Raw genomic sequence first — 12,773 nt, 5'->3', positions numbered from 1 at the left:
GGCTTATAAGGGCACAGAGTTAAATGCTTGTTGATTGGCTGCTCTTCAGCCTTTCAAAAGGCGCCAATAAATCGCCGAACACCAAACTTTTACTGAAATGTTCGGGTTCGGGGGTCCAAAAATCCTAAAATTCTATACGATCTCGAACTTTACAGTTCGGGTTCGCTCAACCCTAGTCAGGAACTTAAATCAGGGGAGGGGTGCCGAGGAGAGAAAAATCAAAAATGTATAAAACATTTTTTAAAGCGATAACAAAAAATATAAAATATAAAAAAAACATTTGAGACCTCAGAGTGTCATGTACCATTTATCAGGCCAATTGGAGCATATTTTATTCACGCAGAATTAATTCTGACATGAATATTTTTTATTTTTATTTGACGAATCGGACACAAATGAATTTCAAGAAATTTGTTCATCTCTTATCTGTACACATTAGAGCGATATGTTTTTAAATAAACATATTATTATAAAAAATAATAGTAATAATAACTAGTCATAAATGGTCTATTTTATGCATATATCTGTGTACCTAGGAAGGTTTAAGTTGTAGTGTGTTGTTGGCTGATTCCCTTATCGCTTCTTTCATATTCAAGGCTTGCATAATTGAACATGAGCACAGTTTGTGGAGCTTCAAAGTCAGAGCTCAGTGTGTGCTCCCTATAAAACATTTAAAATCTATTCCTCCATTCTCTCAGTGGTCTAGCTTGTGCCCCTATATGTCCTCAACCTCTGACATTTACATTGAGAAATATGTCTGCATATGAATAATTAAATAAAAATGAAAGCCTTTAAAGAGGTTGTGCACATAATTCCATTTATTTATTTTTAGTAAAACTGAATTGAGAGGAATCTCATAAAAATTTAATTGACCAATTGCTTAGCTACAAAAAATGTTGCAGGTAGATATATTATTATTGTCAGATCTCTATAATTTTGGGTAGAGATGAGCAAATTTCCCAAAATACATTTTAGGCTTGATCCGGTCATAATGGCTGGCAGATTTGTTTTGGTCTGAATAAAATTGACCCTAAAAGTTCCCCCAATTGCCTTGAAAAGTTGTTTGTGGCTGCTAGGACTGTATTTAACCCCTTCAAGCTCTCTAACACCAAGACAGGATTAGCAGTGGTAGCCAGTAGTAACAAACAGGCTGTTTAAAAACGCACTGCACTGTTTGATTATTATATTTTTTTAAACAGTTCTTCTCTGTCTTGAAAAAAAATAGCCACAATTTTGTACTATTCGTGCGGAATGATTCGCAAAAGATTCAGATTTACTGAAATTAGAATTTTGGAGAAATATGTAACAAATTTGATTTGCAAAGAATGTATTGACTCATCTCTAATTTTGAGCCAAGAACTAGGATCTTTTAGGAAGAAGGTATGCAAATGAGCTCTTGACTTGTAGGATCTTTTGTTGCTACTTCATAATTGTGAAAACAATTTAAATAGGGCTCAATGGAGGAATGTCCCAAACAACTAGACTTCATTAGGTCTTTAACTCTAAATTCAGCTCTGAATAAAAGAGGGGAAAGGGTACTAGACAATATTCATTCCATTTTTTATATTCTCAATCATTATCCATTGTTGCTATATTAGTGTGAAATGTATACCCCATGCATGTTTAGATTAATTTCACATCAGAAATGGAAGTTTTTACATGTGTAGTTTCAGTTATGTGGCACAAACTTGGGTAGACTACTGGATGCGGTAAACTCTGGTTGTCTATTCCCTTGCCAGACCAGACTACCATAATTTGTGCCTTATATATGAACCTACCCTAAGGGTATGGCCATATTGTAAGGTTTTTTAATGCATTTTTGGAAACAAAAATCAGGAGAGGATCATAATAGGAGAGAAAGTACATAGCAGGTGCAATGATAGGGAACGGCAAACATTAAATCCCTCAGATGCCACATTCATTGCTGATTGTGACATCTGAGATTAAAATTAAAGCCTTTTGGGGGTTAATCCAGTAAAAAAAAAAAAAAACATATTCATCTTATCCATTTGGTCGCTGAGAGGCCATCGCGACCATCTTGATTGAAGACACCATGCAAAATCTTGCGAGGTGACTGTCATCATGCTTGCTAGTTATAGCAGGCTTTGTTCAGCTGTAGAACAAAAAATGGCGCACCATAGGGTAATAACGTCTTGAATAGAAAATAAATAATATCTCCAAAAATGGAGGCTCACCTTGTAGAGTTGTGCTAGAAATAGGCACATCTCTAGTGTAGGCACATATAGGGTTAGCAGAAGCCCCTTATGACGGATGGTATGTAGCGCGGGATGCAAATACTGATCATGGATGCCTGGAATCCCTCAGAAAGCCGGTAATTCAGTGAGGTAGAGATGTCCTACGGCGCAAAAACCACCCAGTGGTTGGATTAGAATACAGGGTTCTTTTATTGAGCAAGCGGTACAACGCGTTTCGGGGATATGCCCCTTCAGGTACAAATGACTTGCACAAGTTATTTGTACCTGAAGAAGGGGTATATCCCCGAAATGCGTTGTACCGCTTGCTCAATAAAAGAACCCTGTATTCTAATCCAACCACCGGGTGGTTTTTGTGCCGTGGGACATCTCTACCTCACTGAATCATGCTTGCTAGGCACGGTGACGTCTTCAATTTTGAAAGGTATCTTCAATCAAGATGGCCACGACGGCCTCTCCGTGAGCAAACGGATGAGGTATGTAATTTGTTTTGCTGTTGCTACTACAAACATCAAGGAAATTCTGTTTCACGATAAATCCAATTTTTCCTGAAATTCAGATCAAAGTCAATTGATTTGGCACTAGTTGTGACCTATATACTAGTGATGGTCATGTAAGCATTAGTCTAGATGAAGAAGGCAATACTACTTAAAAAAATCTTATGGTAAAATCACTATTTAGAAACACCATATTGAAGATACCATTTAATTCTATTATGCCTTTTTTAAAGAAAAGTCTAGACAGGTTGCAGGCGTAAACTTAAATGACTGCAATCATAATCCAATATACAATGAGAACATTTAAAGGGAGCTTGTTGCCTTGTTTTGCTTAATAACTAAGCATAATATCATATTGTGCTTGAAGATACATTTAAAGCCTTACCTTGATTAAAGTAAATGTTTGCTTCAATTTGCAGAAAAAGCAGAATGAACACATATGGATGGGAAAGAAAGAAGAAAGAATCATGATAGATAGATAGATAGATAGATAGATAGAATCCATATCAAATCTCTACCAGCTCTGACCTTAGCCTGTCCGTAATTTTTCCTGACCCTCATGGGTCAGCTGTTAACCACACACAGACTTCTCCAGTAGGCAATGGCTTGGTGGCTCCACTGCAGCGAAGTCCAGATTCCTGTATAGAGGTTAGAGGGTGAATACCAGGGAACTGCCAGGATAACGCCATTAGGATTGGACCTAAGTCAACTCTGTTGATTAACACAGTGGTTCCACATACACTGCTGTAACAGTAAATAAAACAATAAAAGATTAGACACACCTCTTCATTCCAAGGTTTTCCTTCTTTTTTTTTTCTCTACACTGTAAATTTATATTGACGACATGAAAATGACTTTTCAAAGTAACCCTCTTTTGCTTTGATAACAGCTTTGCATACTCCTGGCATTTTCATGAGACTTTCTAACCTTCGTGAAGGAGTTTCCAGAGGTGCTAAGCACTTATTGGCTACTTTTGCTTCACTCTGCAATCCAACTCATTCCAAAATATCTCAACCAAGTTAAGGTCAGATGATTATGCAGGCCATGTCATCTGATGCAGCACTTTGTGACTCTCCTTCTTGGTCAAAAAGCCCTTACGTAGCCTGGAGGTGTTTTGTAGTCATTGTTCTGTTAAAAAACAAATGATGGTCCCACTAAGGTCAAACCAGATTGGATGACATGTCACTGCAGAATGCTTGTCTTGTACTGTATTTTGAATAAATCCCCAATAATGTCACCTGCAAAGCACTCCCACACCATCATATCTCCTCTATCCTTCACAGTGAGAACCACACATGTAGAAACCACTCACCTTTTCTGATCCTCACAAAGACATAGCAGTTGTAACAAAAAATTTGTGGAATCCAACAAGTCTCATCTGGTGTCACATAATCTATCTGCCAAAAGTACCAAAGGCTGAAAATACATCAATAAATCAATATACAGTTCAGTTTTGTATTGCATATACAGATACATATCAGTTTCTTAAAGGGATAATTATGTGTACTACCACAAAAAAATAATAATAATCTGAGAGCACCAGACTTTAACTAGTTAGTTACTGCAAACACACACACATCTTGTTATTCCCCCTTTTTGTAACATATTTAAGTGCTTTCTCTATATAACCCTGCATCTGACAGCGGGGAGAAAGTAACTGACAGTGGTAATTCAATCCTCATTATATTTTGCCCATACTGAGCTTTATAGATTGTGTAGCCTGCAAGTGAATAAAGCCACTAAACAGTATTAACCACTTATTGACAAATTCTCAATTTGGCACACACACTAAGGTGCACATTCTGCAAGTTTTTAAGTGGATCAGTGGATCACTTTAATTTACTAGTTTTGAGACTTTTTTAAAGGTTCTATGAATAGCCCAGTTCTAGTGTGTTTCTGTATATTTATTCTGGGTCAGTAGTTCACTTTAAAAACTCATACAACTGATGTGGACAACACAAGATGCAATGCTACAAGACAGCTATTGGATAATTCTTCTGAATTAGCTTAATAACATCTTCTCAATTTCAACACTTGTGCAAAAATTTGCATCAAATTCCCCAACAGACTGTAATAATTTCTAGAGTGCACTGATAGAAATAGAAAAGAATGTTCTGCTTTTCACTGGACTGGAGTGTAATTCAGCCAGGCTTATGACTGACAATATTGCTCACTTAATTTTTCTTATATATGCTAATTTCTAATTTCTTCTGCATTCTTAGGAGCTGATTAGATGTTCACTAAGAAAGGTAAGATTGCATATTAAAAATCCGACCTAAAGTGGATCTCTACTTATGGCTATAAAACTTCATAAATGTTCAGTCAACTTGTATATTATCTCTTATTATCTTCCTTTGTATAAGCCGCAAATAATATTTGTCCATCGTGATATTTAAGCAACTAATGCTAAATTAAATTCCTTCATTATATTAAAGTTCTTGGCCTTTTTTTGTTTTGATAGAACTAATTTAATTAATTTTACTGATTGTCATCTTCAAAGCAAGTCTCTACCTTGGAGTTACTATGATATTAAATAGGTTTTCAAAGATTCAGATATCAATGGTCTATCTTCAGGATAGGTCATCAATATTGATTCGGAGGGATTACGACACCTGGGACCCCCTCTGATCATCTGAGACTCCTGCAGCCTCTTTCTAAACCAGTGATGCCACATTCATTGGTCACATGACCTAGATGCAGCTAAGTCCCATTCACTTGGGGCCTAAATGGGGCTGAGCTACGGTACCAAGCACAGCCACTGTCCAGTGGATGGCACTGTGCCTGGTAATCAGCAAGAAAACCGCGGTGCTCTTTAAACAGCTGACCGGCGGTGTTCCAGGGTGCCGAACACTGCCGATCTGATATTGATGATGATGACCTATCCTGAGAATAGGTCATCAATATCTAAATGTCAGAAAATCTTTTTTAACAATTACCTTGGCTAATGTAATTTAGCCACCACTATTTGAATCCGAACATGTCAGAGCTGTCGTGCAAATGCCATCAGCCACCGCTATTTGAATAAGAACATGTTAGAGCTGCCATGCAAATGCCATCAGCAGAATGCAGGTGCCATTTATAGCATTCTGAAATCAGAGTACCATAGTGGAAATAAATACAAGTTCAAGTCCAGGGAAGAAAATAACTCCCCTGACCTTTTTAACCCACTTTCCTACAGCCCCCCATCCCCCCTCAATTAACAATCAATTATAGCCTTTTTAACACTCACTGAACCTATAAAGGGCATCTGGAAGCAGATTTATACCTATGAAACTGATATGCACTTGGCAGCTGAAGGCATCTGTCCTAATCCTATCCTTATCTGTGCCTGGAAGACTGAGAAAAATTTAGTTTTCATACTTTCAAATCAGCCTCTAGGAGCAACAGGGGTGTTGCTGTTACACTTAGGGGTTCTGCTCTTTCTGAAACTGCTGTGCCCTCTCCACTTTGGTTGATAGGGCCAGGCAGTAAAAATATCATCATGTTTGGTCTTGTCAGTCAAAGTGGAGAAGGTGCTGCATTTTCTTAGAGAGCAGAGCCGCTAGGTATAATGACAATGCACTTGTTGCTCGTAAAGGCTCATCTGTATATTCTATTTTTATATTTTTGTCAGCAATGCGGGCACATATGAACATGGGACCAACACAGATGCCTTCAGCTGCCAAGCGCACATGCAACAGGTCAGTAGTGTTGATCGCGATATTCTAATCGCCAATTTTTATCGCGAATATCGGCACTTCGAAAATTCACGAAAATGTAGAATATGGTGCTATATATTAGTAATCGCGAATATTCTGGATTATTCTTTTTCATCAGTAACCTCCCTTCTTGCTTGTGGGCCAATGAGAAGGCTGCAATGTCTTTTTCTGAGCTTAGCAATATCCATAGCAACCAATAGGAAAGTTGCCTACCCCTTACTATATAAGAAACTCCCCAGCAGCCATTTTCTACAGCTTTTTTGCAGTGACATTGCTGTGCTCTGTGCTTTCATCTGGATCCTATTCCTTATCCAATTACATTAGATAGTTAGTTAGCTCATATATACAATACAGATAGTTCATGGGAGATAGTGATATAGTGTAGCTGATAGGTTCCAGTGCAGGGTGTTAGGTAGTGTGATAGGAATTACTGTTTCTCTGCTGTCCATACATACATGCTACAGACATAGTGCTGTGATGTCACAACAATACTTAGTGCACCAATCAGTAATATCTACTCAGACCTAATAAAATGTGAATGTATTGAGCCAAAAATATGCGCATCAGTAGTGCCGAGGTGCGCAATCGCAAAAATAATGACAGGAGATCACAAATTCGAGAATTCGCGAATTTATTGCGAATATTAAATATCGCAAAAACGAATATTGCCTATGCCGCTCATCACTACAGGTCAGCTAGTTTCATAGGTACAAATCTTCAGACAGATGCCCTTTAACCAGTCTAACGTGTTATGTATTGCTTTTTCTAAATATATGGTGCCTCAAAAGAATAATTAAAAGGAAAAAAGGAAATCAATTCAAAATATTATATATGTGGACATTTATAGAACATCCTGGTGAATTCAGCTTTAGGCCGAATGCACACGGCCGTGCTCCATGGCCGAGAGCGGTCCGTGGTAACCCGGCCAGGATTCCTGCTGACAGCAGGAGAGCACGGCGTCATTGGTTGCTATGACGCCGTGCGCTTCATGCCACCGCTGCACTAAAGTAATACACTCGTATGATCTATACGAGTGTATTACTGTACAGCAGCGGCTGCATGAAGCGCACGGCGTCATAGCAACCAATGACGCCGTGCTCTCCTGCTGTCAGCAGGAATCCCGACCGGGCTACCACGGACCGCTCTCGGCCGTGGAACACGGCCGTGTGCTTAAGGCCTTAGATGATTGCTACTTGCAAAGAGAGCCAATGAATTATTTGTTTCGGAACTGTTCATAATGCATATTTTTGGGAACTGTTAAAAATGGACAGCATTGTGTTTAGCACAGTTGCCTTGCAGTACTGGGGCCTTGGATTTAAATCTGACCAAGGGGAACATCTGCAGAAAGTTTCCTCCCACTCTCTAAAACCAGATAATTTGCAATTTAGATTGTGAGCCCCACTGTGAACAGGTATGATGGATGACAAATTTTTGCACAGTGCTTTGATATATTTTGATGCTATATAAATAAAATCTTTAATATAATGGTTAATGTGGTTTTAGGTTGAAACTTCATTTTATTAACAGTGTTCTTTTTGTTCATAAAATCTTACTAGAATTTGATAGTTCTCAGAAGTGCAACAGTTGATTGATGGAGATAAAGTGTTACATAATTTCTACAGAATAAAATATGTCACTTGTCATATGTTAGATGAGAGTGAACTTTATGTCTTTAACTAGACAAAATGAATAGTGATTACTTAATAGCAAAATCTTTCCATTACTCCGTGTGCATAAGCAAATACAAAAGCAGTCCACATTTTGACTGGCCTTGGACACTTACAAACAAGTAATATCATGAATATTACGACACTACAGATTCTACATAGGACAACAAGCCACAATTTTCTTCCCAGTGTATAATTATGTTGTCATAGTTTTATACTCATTATAAAAATCATTCCTGCTGTCTCTTATAATGGTCATTGATTTGAATAAAGTACATCAGTTTCTTATCTACAAAAATCTAGATTTTTGTAACTAGATGAATCTAGCCAACAAAATCTAAAGAGACATTCTTAAAAGGTTAAATGGGCATCATAGAGCAATTGCTTGTAACTAATGAGGGAATTCAGAGACACCGTATGAGAGCATCTTAGCAGCATCATGAATATGTTACATAGAACGTTGTATGAATTTGTTGCCTTTTGAAAGTCAAAAAACACAAAATAAACTGAAATACTGGGCTGAGCCTAATAACCAACAGACAGAAACCCTAGAAATCTAGAGTAAAAGGGTGGGGAGCTACAATCTTGCACTAATAACAGTATTCACTATTACTTGGTATACTTGTCAATGATAACATTCAGTGCAGAACAGTGTTATACAAATGCACCCTCAACCATTCATGGAATTCTAAGCGGCTACAGCTAATATAATGCCGTTGAAAGCCAGAAACCAGATAACTGCCGTGATGTTGGGGAATTATAAATGTGTATTGCCCCCACAATGCATAATCTGTGCTGCAGTCACAGATGGGGTATACATGACAAACACTGTGCTTGGCCACTTGGAACGAGACACCAACACAAAGTAAAGTGGACTGGGCTGGAAGGTTTATGGCATACACATGCATTGTATTACCTGTAGCCTCTTTATATTCCACTACTGGAGTTTAGGTTGAGGGTATAACACTGTTCTGCACTGAACATTATTGGCATGTCTAACAATTAACATAGCATACTGTTATTCGTGCAAGATCATAGCTCCCCATGCTCTCACTCTAGATTTTCAGGGACTCTGCTTGTTGGTTATTAGGTTCAGCCCTCTTTTTCAATTAATTTTTTGTTTTTATACTAATAAAGTTTATTATTTTCATTTTAGTATTTTGAAAAGGCAGTAAATTGATATTTTAGAAAATGTCTATTATATTACTGTCTTCTGTGAATTAGAATGTTGTATGACTCAAATATACATCTCTAGTAATCCCATGCAGAGTGAATCGTACCATAGTGTATATGCTCAACCGCCCCTCCATTCATTTGAAGAATTTGCGACCCAGGCTTTCAGAAATAATTTTTCATTTTTTTATGCATTCTGGTGAATACCTAATTTTTAGGTTCAGACAGACATTTATTTATTTTATGCACTTATATAGCGCTGGCATATACTGCAGCGCTTTAGAGACATTAGCATCACACTGTCCCCAATGGGGCACACAATCTAAGTTCCCTATCAGTATGTCTTTGGAGTGTGAGTGGAAACCGGAGTACCCGGAGGAAACCCACGCAAACACGGGGAGAACATACAAACTCCATGCAGATGTTGTCCTTGGTCAGATCTAACCTAGGCCCCCAGCTCTGCAAGGCACCAGTGATAACCATGTTTTTTTGTGGGACAAATTGAACTTTATAGGCTGACCATTAAGGAGTGGGTAAAATTAAGTGTCTCTCCCACAGGAAATAGCATGACCGCCACCACAGTTGTATACAAATAGCAGCACTACAGATTAAATTGATCCAGTCATAAAAGTTCCTAGCCTCGTAGACACTGTAATAAGAAATACTTCAGCATTCTGTGTCTTCCTTCAATGGTAATTCAGGTTTATACATTAAGCCATGTGCGATGCTTCGATTACAGTCTTTTTCTAGAACTTGAAAAAAACAGCTTGTAGTCAAAATGTCACACATGACTAGAAAAAAAACAGAATTATCATTGAAGGCACAGAAGGCTGCAGTGTTTCTTATTATAGCACCACAGTGGTACCCACAAGACCAATTGAATGTACCCATACCACAAAATTAGCTCAACAGTTGTAGTCCGTTCAGTAATATAAAGCATAGTGTCTATAAGTTCTGTTTGCTAGGGACTGTGATACTACAGCTGTAAATAGGTCTAGCTATAATTCAGCCTTCAGGATTTTCCAAAGGGTTTAAATTGCTCTAAGACAGGCTTACTTATTAGTGCAAGTTAAATTTTTATGCCATTATATAATTTCATCAGACAGAAAGCTAAATAGCTATAGGCACTCACTTTCTATATTTGTAGTTTTATAATTGCCTTTAGCATTAAAAGCAGGAAAACACTTCACCACAATTATTATGATGGTCTTTCTGAGTCCAAGTCAGCATGTGATTTTCATTTCTTGACAATTTGCTTTAACTAGCTGGTTACTATTGACGAGTTAATGCTTAATGTAATACAAGAAATCAACTTAACAGCAGCCTCTTTGCTATGGTGAAAAACATTAACAGCTTTGTCTTACGCTGGGTTCAGACCTGAGCGTATTTGATATGCGCGTTTAACGCGCGTTTTTGTCGCGCATTTTTATGCACGTTTTTTGCAATAGTAAACGCGCGTTTGACGCGCGTTTGTGTGATTGACTGCAGTGTCCTATGGCCACAAACGCGCGTCAAAACGCCCCAAAGAAGCTCAAGAACTTGTTTGAGCGTAGGTCGTTTTTCAGCGCGTTCAAACGCGCTGTAAAACGCTCAGGTGAGAACCAGGGCCATAGGGAAGCATTGGTTTTCATGTGTTGAGCGTTTTACAGCGCGTTTGAACGCGCTGTAAAACGCTCAAGTGTGAACCCAGCCTTATGGTACTGTGCTCATCATGTTGGATGTTAAAAACGTGCATTTACACTACGCTGACGAGTGGACAATTATCGGGAAGGAAGTGTTCCTTTACAATAACTGCCTGATGGGGCATTGTCTGGTCTCCGTATTAACTGGACAAAGTCTGTAATAATGCCACTAGCTAAAAGGGATGTCCCAAGCCTGGAGGACGCCATGGGCCTGACGATAGTAGCTTCCTTTAAGTATTTAGGGGTCCAAATAACCCCTGACACTAGGGATTACGAAAGCCTAAACCTGACGCCACTACTAAGCAGATTCAAAGATAAAGTGAACACGTGGACTAAGCTACCACTTTCCATGGTGGGTAGGACCAATCTTATAAAAATGATTTTGATGCCCCAGTTGCTGTATCTTCTACACAATGCTCCTTGTTGGGTAGCGATCCGATTTTTCTATAAGGTGAACGCCCTGTTTAGGGACTTAATTTGGAAGAAAGGAATCCCCCGTATTAAACTTGGCACTCTACGGCGACCAAAAACGAGCGGAGGTCTGGCCGTACTGGACCTGTGGCTATATTATCTGTCGAGTCAGCTACAACATATCAGAGGATGGGGAGATAAAGAGAAAGTGAACACGGTAGGAAAAGTAGTGATATTTCTGATAGGACGGACATGCTTGATGTCTGCACTAGAGGACGGTACCTTTCGTAGTAAAGGGGAACGGTATGGAGTACTGAACACCATCCACAAGGTGTGGTGGAAGGCCAGGGAAGTCACAAAGGTCATAGGGTATACGGCGTATACTCCAATTTGGCCTAATTATATGTACAAAGAGTTGGATAAGCTTGCGGAATTACGGGTGTGGAATTCGTATAACCTGAATAAAATGTCTCAGTTGTACTCTGAGGGTGTATTGAAAGAATTCGCACAGCTACAACAGGAATTTAATATCCCTAAGAAATTCTTCTATTTATACTTACAGCTCCGACACGCCGTAAAAACGCAAGACAAGGCTGAAAAAGTTGCCCCTGCTCCAAAACACAGTATTATAGACCTCGCAGCGACAAGTGGTACCACTAATGGTGTTATTTCCCTTCACTACAGTGTATTTATTGATATGCAAGTTAAAAATACACCTTTACAACTATTTGATAAATGGAAGTCGGACATATCAGACCTCACTGAGGAACAGTGGGAAAAAGTGTTGGAAGACTGCCCGTCGCTGCCTGTCAGCGAAGCGCAGAGAGTTTGTACTTATTACATAGGGTTTACAGGATGCCAGTAGTCTGGAAAAAAATGAAGTATAGGGACAATGACCGTTGCCCAAGATGCGACACATCTAATGCGGACTTAATCCATCTCATGTGGAATTGTCCGAGACTGAGGCGGTATTGGACAGGGGTCATTGAAATAATAAACGCTGTGTTCGAGGTACGCCTTGATGTTACACCTTTGATATGTGTGTTGGGGTTTTTTGAGATACTGCCGGGCATGGCAAAAAAGAAGCTGGCTATTGGACGAATACTATATCAAGCTAGAAAAAACATAGCTTTCCATTGGATAGATATACTGCCACCGACGGTGAAGGAACTGGAGGCTAGGGTACACATTCTGGTTCAAATGGAGAAATATGTCTATCAAAAAAGGGGGTTCATGAAAAAGTTTGAGACGGTGTGGTTTTCCTGTATGCAGCATTACAATGGAATATTTAGCCCGTAGGTCAGTTATGATGTAAAGTATTGTCTGGATACTTCTAGTTAATATGAGCAGGGATGTTATGTGTATGAAGCGCTTGGATGAGAAATGGTGATGAGATATTTATGAGTAAGAGATGGGTATGCGATGTATGGCC

Source organism: Bufo bufo, chromosome 5 (genome assembly GCF_905171765.1).
Source record: "Bufo bufo chromosome 5, aBufBuf1.1, whole genome shotgun sequence".
In the NCBI taxonomy this organism is placed as follows: Eukaryota; Metazoa; Chordata; class Amphibia; order Anura; family Bufonidae; genus Bufo; species Bufo bufo.
Note: the sequence above shows the minus strand (reverse complement) of the source record.